The following is a 25,575-nucleotide window of genomic DNA, read 5'->3' on the forward strand; positions in this document are numbered from 1 at the left end:
GTCATTGAGGTGTGTCAGGCATCGCCCTAGACCCTAAGGATAAAAAGTTTTCAAAAAAAATTCTCGCACCCGGGAAGGTAGCCAACTCACTGTAGTACAATCTGGTAAGTATTATGACAGTGCTAGGAACAAAAAGCTGGGGGAGCAAAGGGCTGGAGGAGAGACATGGTGACTTCCCAGAAGAGATGGTGTTTTCACTGAGCCTTCAAGAAGAAGCAAGAATTTCATCAGGAGAGAAGGAGAGAGTAAGGAAAGACAATCCAGGCGGAGGAGATGTCACAAGAGAAGGTATGCAGGGGCGAGTGAGCAAGGTGAGTGGGGCAGCTGCACACACGACAGCCAGGCCTTCCTCTTGCTGAGTTCATTGTAGAGAATCACCTTCTTCTGCCTTCGGCTGCCCAGGAAACACAGTCTGGGATGCTGGGCTGATAGCGACATTCCAACGGAAGGAATGCGCAGACCCCTGGCGCTCTGTGCTGTCACCCTGATGCAGGGAGAGGAGACCTGATCCCTAGTGGGAGGAAAAGAGTTGCCAAGGGTCTGGCTGAGGGAGATGAGGGGCCAGAGGGCTCCCCAGAGGCCTGGGCCACCTTCCAGGAGAGCCCCAGGGAATCCACAACCATCAGTGACTGGGAGGAGGCAGTCAAATTGTTGAAGGACGGCCAGCTGGCCGCCCAGGCAGCCTTCCCACAACAATGACTATTTACTTTGGATGCCCGCCGTCCCCACAGCTCATGCAAGATTTATCACCAGAAGCTAGTCACACAGACTGTAACACTAACAAACTTCCCAAACACAGCCCTCTGAGGCTAGGGGTGGAGGATGTAAAGGAAGGAACAGCGTCCAGGTCCTGGGAAATTCTATCATGCCTTACGCAGTTAGAGAAATCAAGTTCTCTAGAAATGTTGGAAGCCTTTACCGCCATCTTCAGTCATTTTGGTATCTCATCCCCACAACGGGGTAAGATAATCCATTTTCAGCTGTATTCACAATCCCTGTATTTTCCTCTACTCTCATTTCAATCAGGAAACCAAGCTTTGTAATTTCTTGAAAGGGGATTTCGGCAAAGCGGAAAACAGTCATCGAGTCTAGAGCAATCAAAGTCTATTCTTCTAGAGATCAGGGCAGGAGGAGTGTCTCTGAGGAGCAGGAAGGTGGGAAATAGAGCTTCCTGGAACTGAAAAGGAGAGGACAAGACTTCAGAGAGGAATGGCTAAGTGGTTACAGACTCACCAGATTCCTGGAGTCCAGGCTTGGCCCTGAGGGGAAGATAGAGGATGGACAAGCAGGTAGTAATTCGAGATGACCTAGATCTGGAGGGGCCTCCCTAATGCCTTCATACACAGAACACTGGGACATGGTCCTCAAAATGATGGGCTTAGAAATTGCTACTAGTCAAGTAAAATAGGAACTCAAATAAGTCTTCTTTGCCAGTAGAAGTAGCCCTTCCACCTCCATCTGAGATTAGCCCTGCGTTGCCTGAGGAAACTGTAATGACCTCCCCCGAGGTAGTTGCTTTGCAAGACACCGTGGCTTCTTTTCAGGACCTGCCCCTACCACCGTTCTCCTCCAGTCCCGTAACTAGACTCAAGTCCCAGCAGGCCCCAAAAGATGAGGAACAAAGTGTGACCCATGAGGAGGTGCACCGCACTCCAAGAGTATATGATTTTTCAAATTTATACAGACAAATCTGGGGAATATGTGTGGGATAATTCAAGCTATGGATTTACTGTCCCTGCCCACAATGCTTCTGCCCAAACTATCATCTGTGGACTTACAGAATACCTTATCCACCATCTTGGTATCCCACACAGCATTGTTTCTGACCAAGGCACTCACTTCGCAGCAAATGAAGTACAGCAATGGGCCTATGCTCATGGAACTATCTGGTCTTACCATGTTCCTCACCATCTGGAAGCAGTTGGCTCAGTCTTTTAAAGATTCACTTGCAGCACCAGCTAGGTGGCTGGGACAAGGTTCTCCAGGAGGCTGTGTATGCTCTGAATCAGCATTCAATATATGGTGCCATTTCTCGCACACCCAGGATTCGAAGCCCAGGAATCAAAAGGTGGAAACAGAAGTAGCATCATTTACTATTACTCCTAGTGACCCATCAGCAAAATTTTTGCTTCCTGATCCCACTGTCTGATTCTCACCTGGTCTAGAGGTCTTGCTTCCATGAGGAAATGCATCTGCCTGGAGACACAGTAATGACTGCACTGAACTGGAAACTAAGACTGACGCGCAGCCACTTTTTTGTCCTCATAACTCTGAGTCAACAGACAAAGAAGGGTGCATAGGGGTATTCTGTAAGTCCACAGATGGTGAGGGTGATTGATCCTGATTACCAATCAGAAATTGGATGGCTATTATACAATGGAAGTGAGGAAGAATATTTCAGGATACAGGAGATTCTTCATGGCATCTTTTAGTATAGTACTACCATGCCCTTGTGATTAAAATCAATGGAAATAATAAACATGTGTCATCTTGTAAATAGATAGGTAGATAGATAGATAGATAGATAGATAGATAGATAGATAGTAAGTAAGTAAATAAGTAAATAAATAAATTAATTAAAAGTCAGTGGAAAACTAACAACCCATTTCAAGCAGGACTACTCTGCAAAAGTTTAAAGGATTATTGTGACTTACTCCAACAAAATAGACAATCTAGATAAAATGGATAAATTTCCTAGAACACACATACAAATGATCAAAATTGACTCAAGGAAAAATAGAAAATCTGAGTAGACCTCTATCAAGAGCATTGAACTAATAACTTAAAAATCTTCCCACAAAAAAGAGCCCAGGTCCTGATGGCTTTCACTGTTGACTTCTATTTAATGAAGAATATTTTATGAAGAAACATTTAATGAAGAAAAAAATATCAATCCTATACAAATTCTTTCAAAACACAGAGGATGAGGGAACACTCTCAAACTCATTTTAGCAGCTCAGTATTAGCCTGATATGAAAGCCAGACAAAGAAGTCACACAAAAAGGAAACTATAAATCAGTATCCCTCATGAATATAGAAGCAAAATGCTTAACAAAAAATAGCAAACAAATCTAGCAACATTTTAAAAAAATCACCATGATCAAATGGGATTTACCTCAGGAATACAAGGTTGACTTAATATACAAAAATTAGTAAATGTTATTTTTTTTACAAATTTTATTTATTGTATTCAAATTATATTCAAAAGAATAAAAGACAAAAATACAGTCATCTCAACAGATGCAGAAGAACATTTGGCAAAATTTAATATTTATTCATGATGTTTTAAAAACCCAACAAATTAGAAAAGGACACTTGACAAAGGACATCTATGGAAAACCTGTAGCTAACATCACATTTAATGGTGAAAGACTGATGCTCTCCCATTAAGACTGGGAATAAGACAAGGATGTCTGTTCTTCCCACTTCTTTTCAACACTGCACTGGAGGTTCTAGCCAGTGCAATAGGCAATTGAAAAAAATTAAGGGTATACAGATTAAAAGGAAGGAGCAAAACTGTCTTCATATGCAGATGATATAGTCTTGTAGATAGAAAATTTTACAAAATCTACAAAAAATGTACTAGCAAGCTTGGCAAAGTCACAAGATAAATGATCCTTTCTGTGGAAACTGACAAGCTGATTCTAAATTTTTATAAAATTTATATGAAAATTCAAAGGACTTAAGATAACAACAACAAAAAACTGCACAAGAAGAACAACGTTGGAGGACTTATACAAAAGTTACTATTAAGGGTACAGTAATCAAGACAGTGTGCAGCTGGGGTAAGGAACAACACATAGATCAGTGGAACAGAATAGAAAGTCCAGAAATAAACCTTCATATTTATGGTCAACTGATTTTGAAAGACGTGTCAAGGGTAATTCAGTAGGGGAAAGGATAGTCTTTTCAAAAAAATGGTAATGGAACAATTGGATAGATATTTCCAGGCCAGAAAAAGCAAAAGAACTTTGACCTTTGCCCCATACCATATGTACCATATATAGCTCAACCAGAATTATGATAAAAATATAAATCCTAAATTTATAAAACTTCTAGAAGAAAACATAGAGAAAATCTCTGTGGGGTAGGTAACATTTACTAGATAATGATACCAAAAGCATGATCCATAAAAAAAAAATGTTGACAGGACGTCATCAAAGAAAATTAAAAGATAAGTCACAAATTGGGAAAAAATAATTGCAAATCATGTATCTGATAAAAGACTTGTGTGTAGAATGTATAAAGAACACTTACAACTCAATAATAAGACTAACAACCCAATAGGAAATGGGCAAATAATTTGAATAGATATTTCACCAAAAAAGTTACACACATGGCTAATATGCACATGAAAAGATTCTCAACATTAGTAGTCATTAGGGAAACGCAAATTAATACCACAGTATTTAACCCACTAGGATGACTATAATAAAAAAGACTATCTATATATCAAGTCATATAGTGTTAATAGGAAAATAAAATGGAATAGCAAATTTGGACAACATTTTCAGTTTCTCAGAATGTTAAACATACATTTCCCACATGACCAAGCAATTTCACTTAAGTATCAATTTACAAGAAATGAAAACATACGTCCACACAAAAACTTGTAAGCAAAGAATCAGAGTGACATTATTCGTAATAACCCCAAACTGGAAACAACATAAATATCCATCACATAGTGAATGAGTAAACGTACTGTGGTTTGTTCATACACTGGCATCCTGCTTAGCAATGGAAAGCAACAAATTACTGACACATGCAACGACATGGATGAAACTAAAAACAAGATGTGAGTAAATGATGCCAGACACCAAAGATTATGTATTGCCCAATTCTCTTTCCATGAAATTCCTAGAAAAGGCAAAACTATGGAGACAGGAAGCAGATCTGTGGTTGCCTAGCGCTGAGGGTGGGAGTGGGAATTGACTGCAAGAAAGGCAAAAAGGAACTTCTGTGGGGATGAAGCGTCCTAAAACCGATCTGTAGTGATGGTGGCAAATCTGCATAAACTTACTAAAAATCATGAAACTGCAGTTTCGGTGGATGAAATGTATGGTATGTAAGTTATATTTCAATAAAGTTGTCTTTTAAAACTAGACTAATTTCTTGCATACTTGAGTTTGTAGATTTAAATTCATACCTATTTCATCAGTTTCAGTTTTCCCTCAAGAAGACATCATCTTTTTTACTATGAGAAGCAGTTTGCACAAAATCCAGCCACTTGCATGTAATTTATTCTGAAAATCCAAAACTTCTGTTACATGTGATTCCTTCTCCTGCAAAACCTTTCTTGCTTTGCAATTATTCCACTTGGGAAGGGCTCAGTCACTGGGTCAGAACACAAGAATCCACCGTAATCATGAGGTCCAGGGAAGTTTTCACCCCCTTATGTACCATCCAAATACCATTCCAAATCTGTAGCATTGATTACATGGAGCCAAGATTACCACATTTTATGTTGAAAGTCTAAGATAAAAAGAATTTGAAAATAGCAAGAGAAAAATGAATTGTCATGCAGAAGGGAAACCTAGCAAGATTAACTGCTGGCTTCTCAACACAAAGAATGGAGGCCAGAAGGAAGTGGGATGACATGGTCAAAGTGCTAAAAAAAAAAAAAAAAAAAAAAAAAATACTGTCCACCAAGAATCTTATTTCCAGCAAAACTATCTCTCAAAAATGAAGGAGAGATAAAGACATTGCTAGGTAACACAACTGAGTGAATTCAATGCTGGCAGATCCACCTCTTAGGAAATACTAAAGGAAGGTCTTTAGGATGAAAACTGGTGATCACAGACAGAGATCTGAATCCACATGAGAAAACAAAGAGCACCAGTAAAGGTAATTATTTGATTATAAAAGACAGTATATGAAAATGAATATATGTATGTATATGTATGACTAAACTATTATGCTGTACACCAGAAACTGACACAACATTGTAAACTAACTATACTTCAGTTTTAAAAAGTTATAATAAAAAAGACAGTATAAATGCTTATTTCTTCTTAAAAAGCAATTATATAAAACAATATGTACATAATTGTATTGTTGTGCCTATAGTATATAGAAATGCAATATATTTAACATAACAGCACAAAAGAGGTGGGTTGGAGCAAAGCTGTATTGAAGTAATGACGCCAGATGGTAACTAAAATTCACAGGAAGAAATGAAGAGAACTAGAAATGTTAAATAAGAAAGTTAAATGCTCAATATCACTAATTATCGGAGAAATGCAAATCAAAACTACAATGAGGTATCATCTCACATCATTTAGAATGGCTATCATTCAAACGTCCATGAACGATAAATGCTGGAGAGGGCATGGAGAAAAGGGAACCCTCCTACACTGCTGGTGGGAATGTAGTTTGGTGCAGTCATTATGGAAAACAGTATGGAGATTCCTCAAAAGACTATAAATAATAGACCTACCATATGATCCAGCAATCCCATTTCTGGTTATATATCTGGAGGGAACTCTAATTCAAAAAGATACATACACCCCACTGTTCATAGCAGCACTATATACAATAGCCAAGACATGGGAGCAACCTAAATGTCCATTGACAGATGACTGGATAAGAAGTTGTGGTATATTTATACAATGGAATACTACTCTGCCACAAACAAGAATAAAATAATGCCATTTGCAGCAACATGGATGGAACTAGAGATCATCATTCTAAGTGAAGTAAGCCAGAAAAAGAAAGAAAAATACCATATGAGATCACTCATATATGGAATCTAAATAAATAAATTAATTAATTAATTAATACACTATTAACTTATCTACAAAACAGAAACAGACTCGCAAGCTTAGTAAACAATCTTATGGTTACCAGGGAAAGGGAGTGGGAAGGGATAAATTTGGGAGTTTGAGATTTACAAATGTTAGCCACTCTATATAAAAAGATTTTTTTTAAGTTTCTTTTGTTCAGCACAGGGAACTATGTTCAATATCTTGTAATAACCCTTGATGAGAAAAAAATATGAAAACAAATATATGTATATGCATGACTGGGACATTGTGCTGTAAACCAGAAATTGGTATTGTAATTGATTATACTTCAATAAAAATAAATAAATAAATATCAAAAAAAACCCAAAATTAATATAACAAACTCTTTAATCATAAAAAAATTATTGCATTTTAAAGACTGAAAAACCATTAAGAAGATTTTTAATCTCTACTTGTATTAAATCTTCCTCTCATTAACACAGACATGAAATTAAGTTAATTGGGAAGCCCCTATCTGGAGCCTGTTCCATAAACCTTCCAGATCCAGTGCCACCCAGGATCTGAGTGAGTTCCGGGATTTTCGAAACCCTAGTTAAACCTCCCTGGCCCCTTCGGCCACACTTTGCAAATCTTTCATACTTGGAAAGTTCTATGAGTGAATTCAAAGATTTTTAAATTTTTCACAAATATAAAACCCAAATCAAACCATGTTTAGAATCTCTTTCTAAATCTATAAATTTCAACTTAATTGAATTGTTGATGAAATTATCACTCCAAAAAAATTCAGCTGGCTGAAAACTGAACCAAACTATACCAACTAGTTTGTGCAAAGAAATTCTGATCAAAATGCACACACAATTCTGGGGCAAGTTGTCCAAATTTAGTAGCAGAAAACCAACGGCTCTATTTATAAATGGTGGATTTCAGACGAAATGTTACTTTTACATCAAGATAACGGTTATTTCTCCAATGAGAATAATGATATTTCTATCTTTAAATTTGTTTTTCCCTTAGAGGTCACCAGTTCTCCCCAGCTACCGTCTGCACTGCTTCCCCAGAAAAGAGTGTATGACAATGAGTTTTTACTCAGAAGACTATTTTGGTCAAATGTCTCTGAGATTCTGGGAAGATGAAAATTTGTCTCCCAGAAGAAACTTATCAGACCTAGCAGAGTAAAAAAGTAATAGACCAGTATCATCTCAGAGGCGAAGACGCCCAGCCACCAACTCAGGAATCATCCCTAAAATGTCCCTGGTGTTCCTCTATATAATTCCAGTGACTCTCAAAGTTAGGAAATCCACATTCTAGTCTTCTTTTTTTTTTCTATTTTGTTTAGCCGTTTGTATATTTCAGAGTAGGCAATCAGTTCTGGCTGCATTTGAGTTAGATGACTGGACTTCTGAACCTGGGGAGAATTATACCAAAAATAAAAAGTCAATGTCATGAATTTAAGTATCAGAAAGAAAATGATCCCTTCCCTCTTCCCAGGATCAGCTTACTCTGGATTCTCCCGTCGCCTCCTTTTTTAGACCTCAAATACCATCCCCAGATGTCATTTCCAGCCTAAGGGAGGGCAGAGTAGCACACAGAGTTCTGCAGTTTCTGTTCCCGGTTCCCGGTTTGTGTTTTTGTGAGACAATGATAGCGAGATGCTTCCTCTAACCAACTTAGTGCATCTAAGCTGTGAGTCATTATGTGGGAAATAAAAGGAATTCCCCAAACCATATACATATATCCTTTGGGGTTTTTTTTTCTTAAGTGAGTTTTCACATATCACAAAACAATACACACAAATTGTGTAAAAAACAATCCATAAGCCTTGCGGAAGGACTTAGAGACATTATCTGCCGTATGCAGCACGTTGCCAATTATTACTCATAACAATTACTCAAGAGGCCTAGGGTGCCTTCTTTCTAAAAATAGATCTTTCCATGAAAAAAGTACAATATGTTGTTGCTGTATGAGACAAAATTACACAAGAAGTTATTTTTATCCTCCAGGCAGTTAACGTTATATTCTGAATGTAATCAACCAAGTAATTTACAAAACAAGAAAGAAAAAAAAAAGGAACTGACATATCCGGAAATTTAATTTTTTTTCTTTCCCTCCAGTTTACATTTCTGAAACGTCTTTTCCTATTATGTAGAATCATATCCTCTAAACAATTATGTCTATTAATGAATGTCCCCAGCTTGCAGAAGGCGGTGACAGTAAATCCAAGTTGCAAAAATGAAAGGAAAGTAGAGCGAGACAGATCATATCATCAAAGAATAAGCAGCTGACTCTAAAACACACCTTCTTTTTCTATCAGTTCTGTCCCAGGCTCTGCATTGAGACGGTGTGGTGTTATGAAAGGGCTTAATCTGTAATTAGAAAGATCTATAAAGATCTGTGGCGGAACAGTAGCTCCATCACTTACCAACTGGTCTTGAGCAAGACACTTAACCACTAGTATCTCAGTCTCCTCATCTGTAAAGTGGGGATAATAGTACCTCTTGTATTAGGGAGTAGGATTAAATGAGGTTTGTGAGTAAAGACCTTAGCCTGTTGCCTGTCACACAACAAGCACCACAGGGATTATCAAGTAGGATCCTTGCTCTTAGATTTACACAGAATTTTGAGGAAGGAATGGTTGGGAACAGTCAGGCAAAAAATAAAAAGTGAGAAGTGAAAGGTCAGGAACAAGGAGTTTTGTCCGGTGACCCTGCCTGATAATGAGGCCCCTTAAGTATTGCAGCGTTTGATACCACATCTTTCCATCTTGGTGATCCTGAAGTCACACATCAGTTATTTTTCCATTCAATATATTTGTAAGGTGACTAGTCACACATTATCATTTTTCAGAGGTCGAGCTGAAATACCAAAATGATGAAGGCCCCATGGGCAAAGCCAAAAGGAAACTCACAACTCACTGGGGTCTGTAACTTACTTCTGCTGCTCTGTACATTAGCACCAAATATGGGGCTAATTGTCATTTCTTTAAAAAAAAAAAAATCTCCTATACATGAATTTAAGTGAAAACAGAAAATATTTATGATAGTGTAAATGGGTTAAAAATTGTATATCATAAGAACTAGACGAGCACAAGGACAAATAAAAACAGAATTTTGTTTCGGGATAAAATTATGTGTAATATTTGTGTTGGATTTCCATTATTAAAAATTTTAGAGTAAAAACTACATTACCCATGTATAGATCTTAGTACAGTCAATATCATTCTTTTCTTTTGCTTTTTTCTTTCTTTCTCTTTCTCCAAATACTACTACCTGAAATCACTGGGTACTAGGTGAAGCCTTTAGCAGCCCTACCTACCTGGAATGTTCCCTCTCATCTAGTTCCACGATGCATGGATATTCTTAAGAGACAATTTCCTAGTAATTGTGGCCCATTCCTAGCAAAATTACTTACTGCAGACGAAAGGAAACTCAAGAAGAAAATCAGCAAACCATTGGGTATCAATTGCAAAGCATATGGTTTTTAAATCTTAAAGGCATATTCTTGGGCCCAGTAGTGAGGCAGTTTGATCACCACCACCCTGAATGCTGGATTTACCTGAGTCACTGGAGTGCCCAGAGCTGGAAGAGACTTCTCACTTCCTGAAAGGCACTAACTATCAACATACAACCCAAGGGATGGCAGTTGCTTTCTCTGCAATCCCACCCCCTCACAAAGCACAGAACCACTGCGCAGTCATCATCCCGGCTGAAACATAGGGAAGAGAAGGGGAGAAGAAAGAGAAGGTGAACGAGAGCAGTGAAGTAAAGAGAAAGGACCAGGAGGGACGCCTGACGTTCCTGAGGGTAAGCAGCGCTTCTGTCAGCTGAGGCAGCGGGACGAAGGAAGGACACGCTGCACTTCGAGCCGCACTGGGCGCCAGCAGCTCCACGCAAGCCACACTCCAAGTGCCTCTCAGGCAATGTACTCTGAGAGTCCCGTGACCGGGAAAATCCATCCTTCCCTTTGAGAGAGGAAACAACATTCCTGTTTCTGGACAAGATCCACAATCTCATGCTCACTAGGACTGCACTGAGAAAGTCCCATTACGTTCCTATTCCTGGAGGAAACAGTGCTCTTGTGACTAGTTTTCAAAGGGCAAATAGGATATTTTTCTGTTTCTTAGATTGGTATGGTTATAGATTGAGCACAGTCATGTAATAAAAAGTTGGCTTTAGTCAGTGTTATTTCATAAGAAGCTTGAGGTCTTCCAAAAATCACGATATATGGGCTTTGATTCACCACGTCTTAAAAAAATCATACACCAATACACACGCACACACGTAGCGTGCAAATGCCTCGTACGCGTCATGTTTTTCTAAACATCTTGGTCTGCTGCTCCACTTCCTGCCTTCGTGAACAGGATGTGACCCAACAGGATGTAGCTCTCCCTTGTTTTCCATTTTCCAGCTCTGAAAAACCCATGTCTGGGTTTGATGACTTGATCATTGTCCTTGAGTGACCATGGCCAACAAGGGGAAAATCCAATAATCCGAGCCTGCAAAGCACACGATGCTCCACTGTGCCACAGTCAGAGGAGAGAAGATGGGGGAAGAGGCAGGAAGGAGCTAAGAACTCTATTGGAGAGATGCATTAAATTTGGGGATCCAGGGGACTGTCTAGGTGGACTGACTGATCAGTAGGCAACTGGAACTCTCTAATGGAACTCTGAAAACTAAATAGCACCTTGTTTCTCCCACAATGTGATTTTATCCATGAAAACCTAAACTATCTCGCATATCCTTGCCATAATTCACCACTAAATCAGACTTAAATAAGCATAACTGGAATTAATGTAGCTGATGGCTCATTCGCCAAAATTAGAATCCTTAAACTCCAAGCTTTAGATGGAGTTAAATCATACCTTCAGATGACTGTGATATTTTTAAAATATGTAATGTTTAAAGGCAGTCTATTTAAATCCAACTAAAAGAGTTTCCAAATTTTCTTGTGGCTTTTAGTACAACTAATAAAAATTGTCATAAATGAGCTACATTATGAGGATTTTGTAAACATAAGTCTTAATGGTTTTATTTCTAAATTCAAACGATCATGAAATTACCACTCTCTTCCTGGCGTTTTGGTCATTTGCACGCTTAGGTTAGGGTACCTGTTACACGGAGAGCTGCTGGCTCACTTTCCAACCCTACAGGTCAGGTGCTATGCTTTGCACATAGTAGGCTTGCAAAATATACAGGGGATGTAAATTTAAACAAAGACTGACTCTTGGAAGTGACATGTATTTAATAGTCAGAACTCTTACAACTGAACAAAAAAATTTAGAAAGTTAATCATTTTTATTTGTTTAAATGCGTGTCAAGTAAGTTTTAAAATAAATATCAAATTCAAAGGAACATCAACCCAAATGCAGGTTTATAAAGTAACAACCTAGGTATGTTGTAAACAATACGATCACATAAATCTCTAACTTACTATAACCAACTACAGCATTTATTCTCAGCCTTGGGTACAAATCTTCATACCTGGGCCCAATCTCTAGAGATTATTTGGTCCAGTAACTAATTAAAGGATGTGATTAAAAAAAAAGTCTAATGTGCACTGGAAGTTGAGAAACAATGAACTATAGTTTACTCTCTTCAAAAACATGATTTTACAAGATGTTCAGCCTCTTGCATAATTAAAGAAGTTAAGGAAAAAAACAATAGCTTGACATTATCTCAGATTATCAGATAGGCAAATACTAAAGAGAATGTTAATACCCAAGCATGAATAGTGTTTTTTCAAACTGTGAGTTACTACCCATTCGTGGATCATAAATTAAGTTAGTGAATCATATCTAGCATTTAAGGACATACTGAAAAAAAAAGAGAGAGAGAGGTGAGGAGAGAAAAAGAGGTTATTGCATCTAGTAAAGAAAATATAAAAAACACGGTGCACTATTAAAAATACTGACATAGATTTACCTCTACTGATTTGAAATCACATTCAGATACACTAAAAAGAAAAATCAGGTTACAAGACATTAGTTGCAGTATAATCCTACTTTGGTAAGTATGTGTTTTTAAGGATACTGAAGCCACAGAGAAAGAGGTTAAGTGCGCAGACTAGGGGCCGGAATGCCTGGGTTCCACGTCCCGGCTCTGCCACTTCCCATTTGCACAGTCTTGGGTAAGAAGCTGAACTAACCATTGCAGTGAAGATAATTATTGAACCTCCGTCAGAAGACTGCTGTGAGAGTGAACTTAGTTAACACGTGTAAAACTCTCCAGGCAGTGCCAAGCACTTGCTAACCACTCAGGAAATGTTAGCTCTATCTAAACCAGAGAAAGAATGAGAAATTTCACATCATAAATCCTAACGAACAGTGGTCCTTCTCTGGGTGCTGAGATTACTAATGAATTTCACTCGTTAATTTACACATTTTGTATACTTAAAACTTATCATCAGAAAACACAATACACTGCATAAAAATTTAAAGTATGTAATTCTATCTTCGGATTCTAAAGTGTCTTTGATGAATGTAGGCTAAAAAATAAATATTACTAAAGCGGGAATGACAGTAACAACACGTTACTGTCGATTGGATTTTGCCTCCTTCCTTAAAGAGACAAGGTTTGAGGGGTTCTTTTTGCCCTGTCAGGCAAAGAATTCTGCTCTGGAATTCCATTTTCCTGATCCTGGAATTTCTGTAACTTCTGTGACTGGTACAAAAAATTTGCTGCCCCCCTCCCTTCTCTAAAGGTGTTCTGCTTTCTCTCATTTTATCACTCTAAGCAAGAACTCTCTATTAAACTGCCCCATGATACAGCCCCCAAAGTTACTCCTCTGTCGCAACAGCATACCTTAGGCAATTGCATTTCTAGTGAAATAAACATGACATCATGTTCAAAGAAAACAGTTCAAACTGAGCTGTCCTTTGCGCTGAACCATGAGCTATGAACAGGGACCTTATATGGCATTGTGTGTGGATGGGGAGATTCATTATTAAAGAAAACCAGGAATTACAGAAACACGTGGAAAAAAGGATTTAAAAGTCATCCATTGTTTTCGCTCAAAATCCATTATTAACATGTGAGTATATTTCCTTCTGTTTTCTCTTTATAAATTTTCATAGATTTCTGTAATCATATTAGACTCAGTTAAGTAAACTGCTTTTTCCCCTTTGTATTATATCGTAGCATTTACCATGCTACTACATAGGTTTCAGAAACATTTTAATGATTGCATAAATTTTGCTTGCGTGAATAACCATTTCTCTTTTAAAGGACATTCAGATTATTTTCAAGTTTTAGCTGTTAGAAATAGAACTATGAAAAAACCTTTGTGAGTGAGCTTTAAATGTATATAAAATTGGTTCAGCTTTTTTCATACATAGAGTCAAGAAAGGAAATCACTGTGTCAAAGGCAACGAGCATTTTAGGTCTTAGGGTAGATGTTGGTATATTGTAATTGACCTTGTGTCTAATTACTCTCCAACATTGGAGTTGGCAACCCTTTAAGAAGGCACTGGCAAGATGGATTACTAATTTATATGCAGTGGGAGAGTTAGGGTGAGGGGTGAAAATGAGAAAAGTAACAACTAGCATTTATTGGCTACTTACTGTGTATCAGGAGATTGTTAAGTCCATCATATATACTTTTATTTAATTCCCACAGCAAAGAGGTAGGTATTAATATGCCCATCTTACAGACAAGAAAACTGAGGTTTGGAAAGTTAGAAACTTGCCCAATTTTGCAAAACCAGTAAGGGACAGAGTAGGTATGCAGACTCCAGAATTTGAGCTCTTATGCTATCCTTCACCTGGGGCTACCTTTAAAGGGGGTAAGCCAAAAGAAGAGTCTGCTCTCCAGTGTGTGCAAAGTGGGACACAGGAGATGTTAGAAGATTCTTAGTGTTCAAAAGATAAACACAAACCAGTTTCTTCCAAGTGTGAGCATACCTGTTCTATCACAACCTCTCCAGCAATGGATCATTTTTTTTAAAGGATCATTTTATATTTAAATGCGCATATTTTAAATGTGTACATCGGTGAATGCTCTACCACCGCTGTCTCATTTTAACATCAGGAGTTGGCGCTTTTCCATGTGTGTGTCTGTTCCTATGTTTGTGTATCTTCCTTGGGGACTTGGCCAGTTCTTCCCTTTGCCCATTTTCCTCCACAATCTTTATGATCAGACCTTAGGATAAAGAGACCAAGGTTTCAGAAACTCTTTGCAGCAAATACGACAGCCTCTTATTTAATTTTGAATTCAGAAAATTTTACATTAATTTATGTTCTGTAGTCAAGTATTTTCCAGTGTGATTTATTTTCTTTCTACTACTTGGAAACTTAGTCTTTCAGCTTCTAGAATTTTGACAAAAATCAATACTTACAATCCACGATTCTTCCTCTATTTTTATGACTACTGTTTGTTTATTTTGTATGTTTACTTGTGTGCAGCCTTCTTCCAATAAGGACTAATTTTATTTATTATTGTTTATCTCTCCCTTCTCACACGTACTGAATTCACGCACACATACGTGCACAACCGACTCTGCTCCGGGGAACCGTACCCTTCCAGCCCGTTACTATTTCCGCGCCGCCTCGGATGGCACCAGTGCTCCCTCAATGGTACGGCCTCCTCCTCTTCTTTAGAATTTAATGTGGTCCTGTCCAAATATACATTTAGATACATTTTGAGACTCTAAATTTGCCAAGACTTCTCCCTGACAAATAATCAATCCTCTTGGAGTCAGTATGAAATGGCATTAAGCCTGTGCATTAATTCTGAAAGCAGTCTCGTCTTCACAGTGGTTCCTTTTCTCAACACGTGGGGCCTTCTCTTGCACCCAGCCAACTTTTCATTGCTCAGTAAAATTGGCACTTTTATTTCTGTTTGTCACATTTGGTCCCCCTTCTTCTGTCCCACTTCGGTTTCACTCTGTGACCTCCAAACATTATACCCGAGGGCGTTTAGTTACTACAGATGAGAAACCCTGGATCAGTTCTCATTTACTTAAACAATTAGCAAACAGTGTTGCCTAAGAAGCCGGTGCTGTAATGGAAGGCTAGCGTTCTCTGGGCCGTTAGTTTTAGATGGTTAATAACCACTTAGAACATGAGAGTCACGTGCTCTTTTTAGAGTTACTTGGCTCCATCTTCAGGGTGGAATTCCGAGTATTTGGAGTAAGGAAGGTCCCAGAGCCGGGCCAGGCGGTGTGCCTACTGTGCAAAGTTTAAGGCTCTCAGACATGCTGAGTGCCTTACTCTCCCCGGCCTCGTCCCGGCCCCGCCCCAGGGGACTGGCCGTGTGCCTGGCAGTGCCCGGCAAGCAGTCAGAGGAGGCCACCCCTCAGCGCTGCCCGGGAGCCTGGAAGGGTGCGGGTCCGCCTGGCACTATCTGTGTGACTCTCCTGGCCGGGCCTGACAGACGGGGCCCCGCTGTGCGTATCCAGATCACTTTTGCATTTTGATAGCAAACGAGACCCGCAGGCGAGAAGTTTGAGAGCCTGACACCTGCTGGGATGCTTACAGGCTCCCTGCAGCCCATCAGTTTCAATTTGAGAAACATTTTGAACTGTTTAATTGGTCAATGGAGTCATGACCTGCACTCTGGCCACTGCGGCCCTTAACTGTCCAGAACAACCACTGACCCAGAAGTACCCAGGAAAGCCCCGAACACAGAAACAAGAGCCAGGTGAAAAGCCAAGAAGAGCTGGAGGTAAGCAGATGAAAGCAGCTATAATAAAATACATTGCAAAACTGACATCTGGGGGCTCGATGTATGTGAGGCCTGATTCTATAGCCTTGCATGCTATTCAGCAAAACGGTTTTGGTTTAGGACAAAGGGAAATTTGTTTAATTAACTGTCGTAGATCGCAGTAGAGGGCACATTCTCACTGGGTAGAAAGGCTCTAAAAACAAAGAATCTAAGAAAATAAAATTCCGAATGAGAGAGGCAAGGAAAGAGAAGAGTGAAGAAAGGTCCTGGAGCAAATAAGATGGGAACGGACGTCGGAGCGCAGAAGTGTGCCAGGAGGAGCAAGGGGCTCGCGCAGCAACAAGGAGGCCCCGGGGCAGGAAGAGGCCACAGCGGGAAGAGGTGTCAGGTGCAGAGGGCCGGGCCGCTGGGGGGGGGGGGGGCAACGGGCCTGCCCGCCACCAGCCCACACAAGTTGCTCACAGTAAGTCCCCATATGATCTCACAGGACAATAATATATGCTCCTGAAAATGACCCGATGTCATCAAGAAAGCTGAGCCATGCAAGCCCCATCTGAAGCAGCCCCAGTGCTGTTTTGTTACTATGCCAGTTGTCTCTGAAGGAGTGTGCTATCAAAGTAAATAGGAGTGCCAGCCCGCACAGGAGACAGCGGACCCTGCCTGCCGAGGCCCTGAGTGCCGGGGGACCATGGCAGCTGTGCTCTCTGTCGGTCAGCATCCACTAGCATCTGCAGGCACTCTCAGCCGGGAGCCCTCTGCTGCCTGACCCCGCGCGGACATCCGGCACCGCGTGTGGCTCACTCCGCCGTGGCCAAGACAACCTGACCTAGAGTAGCAGACCAAGTGCGCCGGAGCTGCCACCCAAACATACACGTGTGTGCGTATAGACACGTATACATACGTACACACGTACATACAGCTGTATATTCAAGTCTTTGGGCACCTTAAGTTGTCTTCGATGAAAACATTCGAGGAAGAAGGAAATTAAGTGAAGCAGGCAACTTGATATTTGGAGAAGCATCATAAATGTCGCTGGAGCCTTGAAAGCCTCACCGACGACAGCGGGAAGAATGCACGCCCAGACTTGCACGGCTGCGGGGACTGGCGGCGCTGGGAGCCCCCTTCACAGGGACCTCGCTCCATGGGGAGAGCGGGTCCAGCTGGCTCCCCGGCTCCAGATACCATGTGCTCCACTCCTTGACCTGAGGAAAGGGAACCTGAGCCTGGGATCGACCAGCCCATCAACAAGCTTTTTTTGTATAAATAATTTTCATCAAAAATGTTAAAATGGTGTAGACACTTAAAAAGGTAAACCTCAGTTATCTAGAACTGTCACTCACCAATCCAGAGTCGCCATTTTCTGACTGTTTCACACAGTGGAGATGGCACCTTATCGCTGGCATTGCCGTCCTGCCATACACAATCATGTTTTAACATGGGTTGTAGGTTTTCATTGAGAAATAACTGCCTTCCAACACTGTAAGTTTAAAGTGTACAATGTGTTGATTTAATACATTTATGTATTGCAATATGATTATGTTAGTTAACGCTTCTATTGAGTCACATAATTATTTCTTTTTCGAGGTGATATCACTTAAGATCTAGTCTCTCAGCAACTTTGAAATATATAATACAGTTTCGTGGACTATCATCACTATGCTGTGCATTAGATTTGCAGAATTTATTCATCTTCTAGTAGCAAGTTCAAGACCCACTCAAGTGCTACTTATTTGTGAAAGGTGAGCGACACGTGGGTAAACAGGAAGAACAGAAGGAAGGAGAGTTGTCCTTTAGTTTTGTTTCTCCAACACCTGATGAGCAAATTAAAATCACCGTATCATTCAAGTACTAGAGAAAGTAAGCTAATATGATCCCAAAACTAGTCTGCAGGAAATCATACACTAGGTCAGAGTTACCATATTTTTGTGTCCCTACAAACAATACAAGAACTTGTTTTAAAGACACATTCTGGGCCCCACCTCCAGAGATTCTAATTTAGTACGTCTGTAAGGCCCGGGAATCTGCGTGTTTCAGAAACTCCCTAGGAGATTCCGTCCCAGGAACCACACATTGTTGGAGACGATAAAGCAATGCCATCTGGGCTGAGTGCCAAACAGTGGCCCAGTAGCCACAGTCCCCACATTAATTAGCTAATTCACTGAAGAGCATGGCGCACTCTCCCACCTTGTAAATTAACGGGGATCTGCTTCACATTTCATTGTTAACCTCAGCGTTTTAAACTTACATAACACTAGCTGGAGGTTACGGAAACCGTCTCGAGCCGAGCTCTACAGTAGGCATACAATAACAATCTTCCCAATTAGCCATTGTTAACACTATTTTAAAGATGAGGAAACAGGCTCATAGAGGATAAGAAAGTTGCCCCATATCACACAGCAGGTAAGTGTCCGGGCTGGATTTCACACCCCTGAGTCTGGACAACCCCAAGGTCAGTGACTCCCAGACAACTAAATAAAGCATCACTTTAAATTACGCAGTAAGAACTTATGTTCAGTGATTTTGAATATTCTCTACAGGTAATCAATTCATTTCAGATTCATAGGTTCATAATACATTGAATGTCCTCTATTCTAAGACAATGTTAAGATTTAATACGAAACAACATCATTTTAATAGCAGTTTTCAGAGGGCATAAAACTCTACAGTAAGTACATATATTGAGCATAAGATGCCTCACAATTTTAGAAATGTGAAAATGCAATAAATAAATAAGTTAAACAAATAAGTAAAAAGAGATCTTAAAGTGGGAAATACCATACAATTTATGGCTGGTTTGACTATGCAGCCTCAGGCTTACAGTGCCACCTGCTGTAAGAAAGTGGCAACTGCATTGACCCTCAAGGCCAGGGTTTTGCTAGGACACTGGTCTGAGGGTTATAATCTCATTGTTATCCCAAGTTTCCAACAGAGTGAGTGCCAGTATCACACACAACATGTAGATTTGGAACAAAGGTGAAAATAGGAATAAAAATAAATTTTAAATGGAGGGAAATTAGGGAAGATGGGAGAAAAGGAAAGCAAAGTTGGGAGGTGGAATCACACCATCGGTCAGTCATTAGTGTCTGTCTCTTACTGTGCACCAAGCAGTTCGCATGTTTTATCTCAACCTGCTTTATTTATAACCTGTCTTCCACAGCCTTGCCTCTTCCCCAGTCTTTGCAAAGAATAAACTTTAGTTTTTACTGACCATCTCTATTATATTTTCATTTCTATTTCACCTATTTCTGCTCATCTTTGTTATTTGCATTCTTCTAATTTCTTTGGGTTCTTACTTTTCATGCCTCTGCCATGTAACTTTTTTACTGAAGTGTTGTGTTAGTTTCAGGTGTACAGCAAAGTGATTCAGTTTTATATATATATATGTATATATGTATATTTTCTCTTTAGACTTTTCCATTATAAGTTATTACAAGATATTGAATATAGTTCCCTGTGCTAGACAGTAGATCTTTGTTGATATCTATTTTGTATATAGTAGTTTGTATCTGTTAATCCCAGATTCCTAATTTATCACCACAGCCTTTCCCCTTTGGCAGCCATAAGTTTGTTTTCTATGTCTGTGAATGTTTCTGTTCTGTACATAACTTCATTTGTATCTTTTTTTTTTTTTTAAGATTCCACATATAAGTGATATCAGTCTTTGTCTGACTTCATTTAGTGTGATAATCTCTAGGTCCATCCATGTTGCTGCAAATGACAATATTTCAATTCATAGAATTTCAGAGCTGGAAGGAGGCAGAACTTGGCTCTCCCCCTTTACTTCACAAAGTGGCCCAGAGACAAAGGGGACTTGCCTAAAGCCCTGTAGCTGGTACCCAGGCTTCCACATTTTCTATTCATTGCTTTCTCCCTTCACACCACCCTCCTCCCCCTTCTCCTCTCTCTCTCCTTTCCTCTTCCTCTTTCCCCCAACCCAGAACAGAAAATCAGACTGTTGGATTAATAAAAGTCAAGGGAAACATCCCTCTCGAAAGATTTGCATACAAGAACTTAAAAATCAGAGCACATCTGTGCTGGTGGTTAATAATTTTCAGTTCTGACAATGCAACACATTTACTCCAAAGGGACGGGCTACCTGTTGAACGAGAAGACAGAAACGCCACAGGTAATCAAATAGAGCACAATTTTATAAAACAATACTCAATCTGCCCTCTGGAAGTTTATGCTGGTATCTATTAAAAATTCTGATACTTATATCAAATATTTGGCAGGCAGCAAAAATAGATGGTATCTTAATGAATCAGGCATCAGTGTCAAAATGCAAATATAGTCTTACATTTCAGGTTAAACAGGTGAGCACTTCCAGCCATAAAATACACTGAATCACGCACTAGAAAGTACTGGCCTGAGATGGTTAAAGCGGAGCTGAGATTTGCCTTCTGGGCTCCCGTCCTGTCCTGCCGCCACTGGTGACCCTGAAGTCAAGGTCTCTTCCTCCTGCCACCAAGACCTTCTATAAGAAAGACTCTGGTGTCGGTCACTCCCGTGCTGGTGAGGGGACATTGCTCCAGCATCCTCTTCAGGGCCATTTTGCATTTAAAGTTTTCCTTCAAAGTGGGCTGAAAGGCTTTCTTGTCTAAGAAATTTGAGATAGCGTGGACCGGGTAGGTAGGGACAGGGGAGACGGGCTTTCCAGGTGCCTTGGAAATCATTCCACCTGCTTTAAGACCCCAAATATTTCAACACAAGTTAAGTTTACTACGTCCTCCAAAAATGTATAGTCCCTAACAGCACTTCAAAGACAGTGTTACAGTTGTTATCCGCTGCCCCCACCACACACATACGCACACTATGGTCCAGTCTCTAATACACTGATGAGCAGCGTGATGTCCTGAAAGGGGCACAGGGAACATTGTCTCCAAAACATATCCAACCACAGGATGTTTTCTTTGAGTAGCATCTGCAGATCTGCTGTAGGTTAAAAAATGCACCTCCACCCCCACCCCAAATAAAGATGTGTCCATCTGGAACTTCAGGATGCGACTTTATCTGGAATGAGTGTAAAGATAAGAATCTTGAGATAAGGTCATCTTGGACTGATTAGGGTGGGCCCTAAATCCAATCACAGGTATCCATACGGGAGACAGAAAAAAGACACATGGTGACCCAGAAAATAAGGCTGTGTGAAGACAGAGGCAGAGATTGGAGTGATACAGACACAAGCCAAGGGACACGGGAGCCACTAGAAGCTGAAACAAAGGGCTCCCCACCCCAGAACCTTCAGAGGGAGCCTGGCCCCGTGACACCCCATCCAGAACTGTGAGGAGACGCATTTCTGCTGTGGTAAGCCACCACCTCCGTTGCAGTTTGCTGCAGCAGCCCTGGGGGACCAGCACAAGGCCTGTTCCCCAGAGCACGCGAGGCACACAAGCAGATCATAAACTTCCTTCTGCTCAGTCTCCAGCCCCACCAGAGAACAGCTTTGCTGTCAGAACTCTCGTTATCCATTATTAAGACACAGAAAGAAGAAAATGGTTTCTGAAATGAAGACCGGTGTGGACACGAGAGGCTCCAGCAAGAGGGTTCGGGGCTTTTCTGGTTTTTTGGGGGTTTTTTTTGGAGCAAAGTTTGTGGCTGGGCCGAGAAAGGATAATGAGTGGCTGAGGCCCAAAAAACTCCCTGAAGGGTTTCAGCTGAGCCTTTTCAAAGGCAAGCCGAGGGAGGGGCAGCCCAGGGGATGTGATCACAATTCTTTTGTTAATGATGGTCAATTCTTAGGTGCCAGGAGGTCTGGGTGCTACGTGTTCATGATAATCAAGTAATTAATTTCTTCCACTTGGTGGTGGTTTTTTAGCATCTGAAAAACTGAGGAAACAGGCGTGTGATACTGTTACCAGGGTACTTCAGAGAGGAGCCACAGCAGAGCACATGGGGACGGGTCTGTCCTGGGAAGGCCCCAGAGGGTCCTCTCGGTTACAGTTCCCCCTTTCCTTTGATCCTCCTCAACCTTGAGGAGAACAGGGGTTGGACAAGAAGGAGGAGAATGTTTTGAACAGAGAGGTTAATCAGAAACTCAGCAGAGGAACTCAGTTTCAGTCTCCAATCCTGTTTCACCCCTCTCCAGACCTTTCAGGGACCGGGGTGATGACCGCTCTGGCTCCTTCCTGCTGAAACAGGGTGTAGTCCTGCCTCAGGAATGGACCCCGAGTTGGAAATAGTCCCGAGTTCCAAGTCCTGGATCCAAGTCCTGTGTGACTAAGATCTCCTTCCCTGAGGAATTCAGGAGAATTAGCCTGAAATCCCGTCTGGACCTGGCACTTGGGGAAGACTTGTAGCCAGGTAGCCAGCTGTCTGCTTTTATCTAAGTAGGTTTTAACTTCTGATGCATTATTACCATATAAACATAACAGGAGCTATTGGCCACTACACACGTCTCCTTTTTTCTGCTAACATCTGATCTAAAGCAATTTTATCGTCTAAAGAGTTAACAGTTACAAGAGGAGACCTTGGGCCATAAGGTTGCAGCTGCCACCTGCCAGCAGACACCGCTCGGAGAGTGGCCGGTGGCGTCCCAAGTCTGACACGGCTCAGAAAATTCCCACAATACAGGAACGTACCTGAAATCACGTCCACAGTGACACCCTCGTTTCACCCTGGTGCCTGAACCGCAGCTACTCCACTTTGACTTTCCCATGCATCCCCCTCCTCAAGGCACCCAAACACCTGGTGACGGGGAGCAGGCAGTGTCTTCAAATCACTCACAGGAAAGCTCTCCCTACACAAAGAGAGAAACCTGGGGGGTGAGAGACCCGATTAATACACACGTAACATTATGTACAGTCTGACCAGATTGAAGAGGCGGGACAAAGGAAAGCCAACAAAGAGACCAGGCGCGCAGCCCCTAACAGCACGAGCACTTGACCTTCAGCAGGATTTGAGGGCTCGGGACCCTGACTGTTCCGCTCTTCCACGTGATGGTCAGAGAGCCTGCTTCAGCTGGTTACGTCTATGAAGGACCAGCCTCAGTTTTAAAACCAAGTGTAAAAAAAAACAAAACGATGAGTGAAAAGAGTTCCAAACAACTCTGTACCATAGAGCACCATTTTTATAGCATCCCCTAAAAAGCAAACTGAATTACATTCGGAGATAAGATGATGTGAGGTAAGTATGTTTAAGCACGGGATTGATAAACAAAGCTCAGAACAGCGGTTCCCACGGAGACTTAAGGTTTGGCAGGGCTGGTGTCCAGAGAGGACCGTCATGGCAATGTCAGCTCTTAGATTGGGTGACGAGTCCAGTGTTCATGTTAATACGCCTTATAACGCATACGTGTGACATCTATAATACATATGTGGTACATGCAAGTTTATTGAGTAGCACTTGATATATACAAAAGAATATATTAACATAATGTAATTTAATATAACCTTTTGTAATTAAAAACATTAACCAAACTGAAAGCACCTCAGGGCTTGAGGAGAGCTGCATTCCAAGGGTCCCACGCAGGGGTGGGGGCTGGCGGCTGCACTGTCCCCGTGCCTCACTCCCCATAGCACTCTTCTCACTTGATTCTTGCTGCCTCCACCACGCCCAGCCCCAAGGTGGTCCTTGGCGCACAGGCCGGCCCGACACAGCCGGGGTCATCTGCCCTTAGACCCACTACGCCCTCGCTCCTCTCCATCAATCATGCAGCATTGGTTGGGGTCCTCGTACAGTTCCATGCATCAGGCCTCTGCCCCTGCTGTGTCCTCCGCCTGGGATGCCCTCCCCACCTTTCTCTGCCTCGCCATCTCTCATTCATCCTTCACCCCTCAATTCAGGCAGCCGTTCTCAGGAAGACTTCAGGAAACATCACACTGGGCAAAGAACCCTCATCACATGTCTCATTACCAACCCCAGCTGAGCCTGACCTTGAAGGGGCAAGTCTTCCTGCTCGGTGTTTGTGCCCCTAGAGTTGGCCCAAGTCCTGGCACAAAGCAAATGCTCAGTCAATCCTTGTTGTACAAAGACAGACTAAAAATAATCAAGGTTCCAGAGGCCAGACTTCTATTCAAAGATTTCAAGGAGAAAAGCAAGACTTTTTGGAGCCTCTAACTTCCTCATCCTTAATCCATCTCCTTTACACACATGCCTTTCTTGGCTCCCACTCCCACCCCTTCACCGTCTTGGAGCCAAATGACCCCTTGCAGCCCCCTCATCTGTCAAGTGCATCTCGAGCCGTTCCTGGACCAACTACAAAGTTTGAACCCAAGACCATCCCTCGCACTTCTGGCAGGCCTGAGCTCACAGCCCTGGCCCCTCTGGGGCCTCCACTGATTGACTCTCGAAGGTGAGCCCTAATTCCTGGCAGAGAAGTTGCTTTATCACAGTCCAACATCACAGTAGCTTAACTAGAGGGTGTCAGGCTATGGTTCAAAGCACGCTGGCAACTCAGCCACAGGAGCTGGCGAGGAGGGGAAGGCAGTCTGAGAAAAGTGGAACGGAGGGTGGGAAACCAGACCTTTCTCAGGTGCTGGCCCCAAAGCACAACATCAACAAGACACACCGGCTGAAGCTGAGCTCAAGCTTTGGTCTGCACCTGGGAGGACTGACCCAAACCGTAGTGGTCAGACACTTGAAAGCAAAGCAGGCAGCTTGAGTAGTTCCAGTGGCATCTCCGGCTGGACTGGGACAGGAGCAAGTCTCGCATCTGTGGAGAGCAGCTAGGAGCTAAGGAAAGTACCAAAGCCTTGGGAGGAGATACGGATTAGAACATCAGGAAAGACCAGCGAATCGTGAGGAAACTAGGGCTCGAGGGGCAGAAGAGATGGGGTGAGGGAGGGGAAGAAGGGGAGACAATGTTACGGCCCAAGTGCTGCAGAAGCACCAGGGCCCGGATGAGATGGAACAGGACACTTCGGGGAGGGAAGCCCTGAGAGCGTGGCCCCCCGGCTATGATAATAGGTCTGGAGACAACCATCCTAGGGCCCAGCAGGGAGTGTTGCTCCTGAGGAATGGATGGGGTCAGCGGAGCCTCAGGCTGAGGACACAGGGAGTGAAAAAGGAGAGAAGGCAAGTGTATCGAATAAGAGTGTGTGCGTACTGCACGTGTGAGAGCTCCCCCAGGGGGAGGCGGGGGAGGCGCAGGCGTTGCTTTCTCCATGGGCATGCGTGTAACATACAAAAGCAGAGAAAATAATTGAATGAGGCCCCATGTAGACTTCCCCCAACTTCA

General features: G+C 41.8%; 2 long non-coding RNA genes across 2 annotated transcripts in view; both read right to left on the reverse strand.

Moving 5' to 3' along the window:
* The window catches only part of LOC135322155 (uncharacterized), a 36,234-nt gene that overhangs the window by 7,352 nt on the left and 3,307 nt on the right, over positions 1-25,575 (reverse strand). The gene's annotated exons all lie outside the window — the stretch shown is intronic.
* On the reverse strand, positions 17,555-23,148 carry LOC135322154 (uncharacterized). Its single transcript, XR_010382518.1, has 3 exons — positions 22,979-23,148; positions 17,741-17,877; positions 17,555-17,602 (listed from the first exon to the last, which is right to left on the reverse strand). It is a non-coding gene; the product is annotated as an uncharacterized LOC135322154 (long non-coding RNA).

Source organism: Camelus dromedarius, chromosome 9, assembly GCF_036321535.1.
Source record: "Camelus dromedarius isolate mCamDro1 chromosome 9, mCamDro1.pat, whole genome shotgun sequence".
NCBI lineage: Eukaryota > Metazoa > Chordata > Mammalia > Artiodactyla > Camelidae > Camelus > Camelus dromedarius.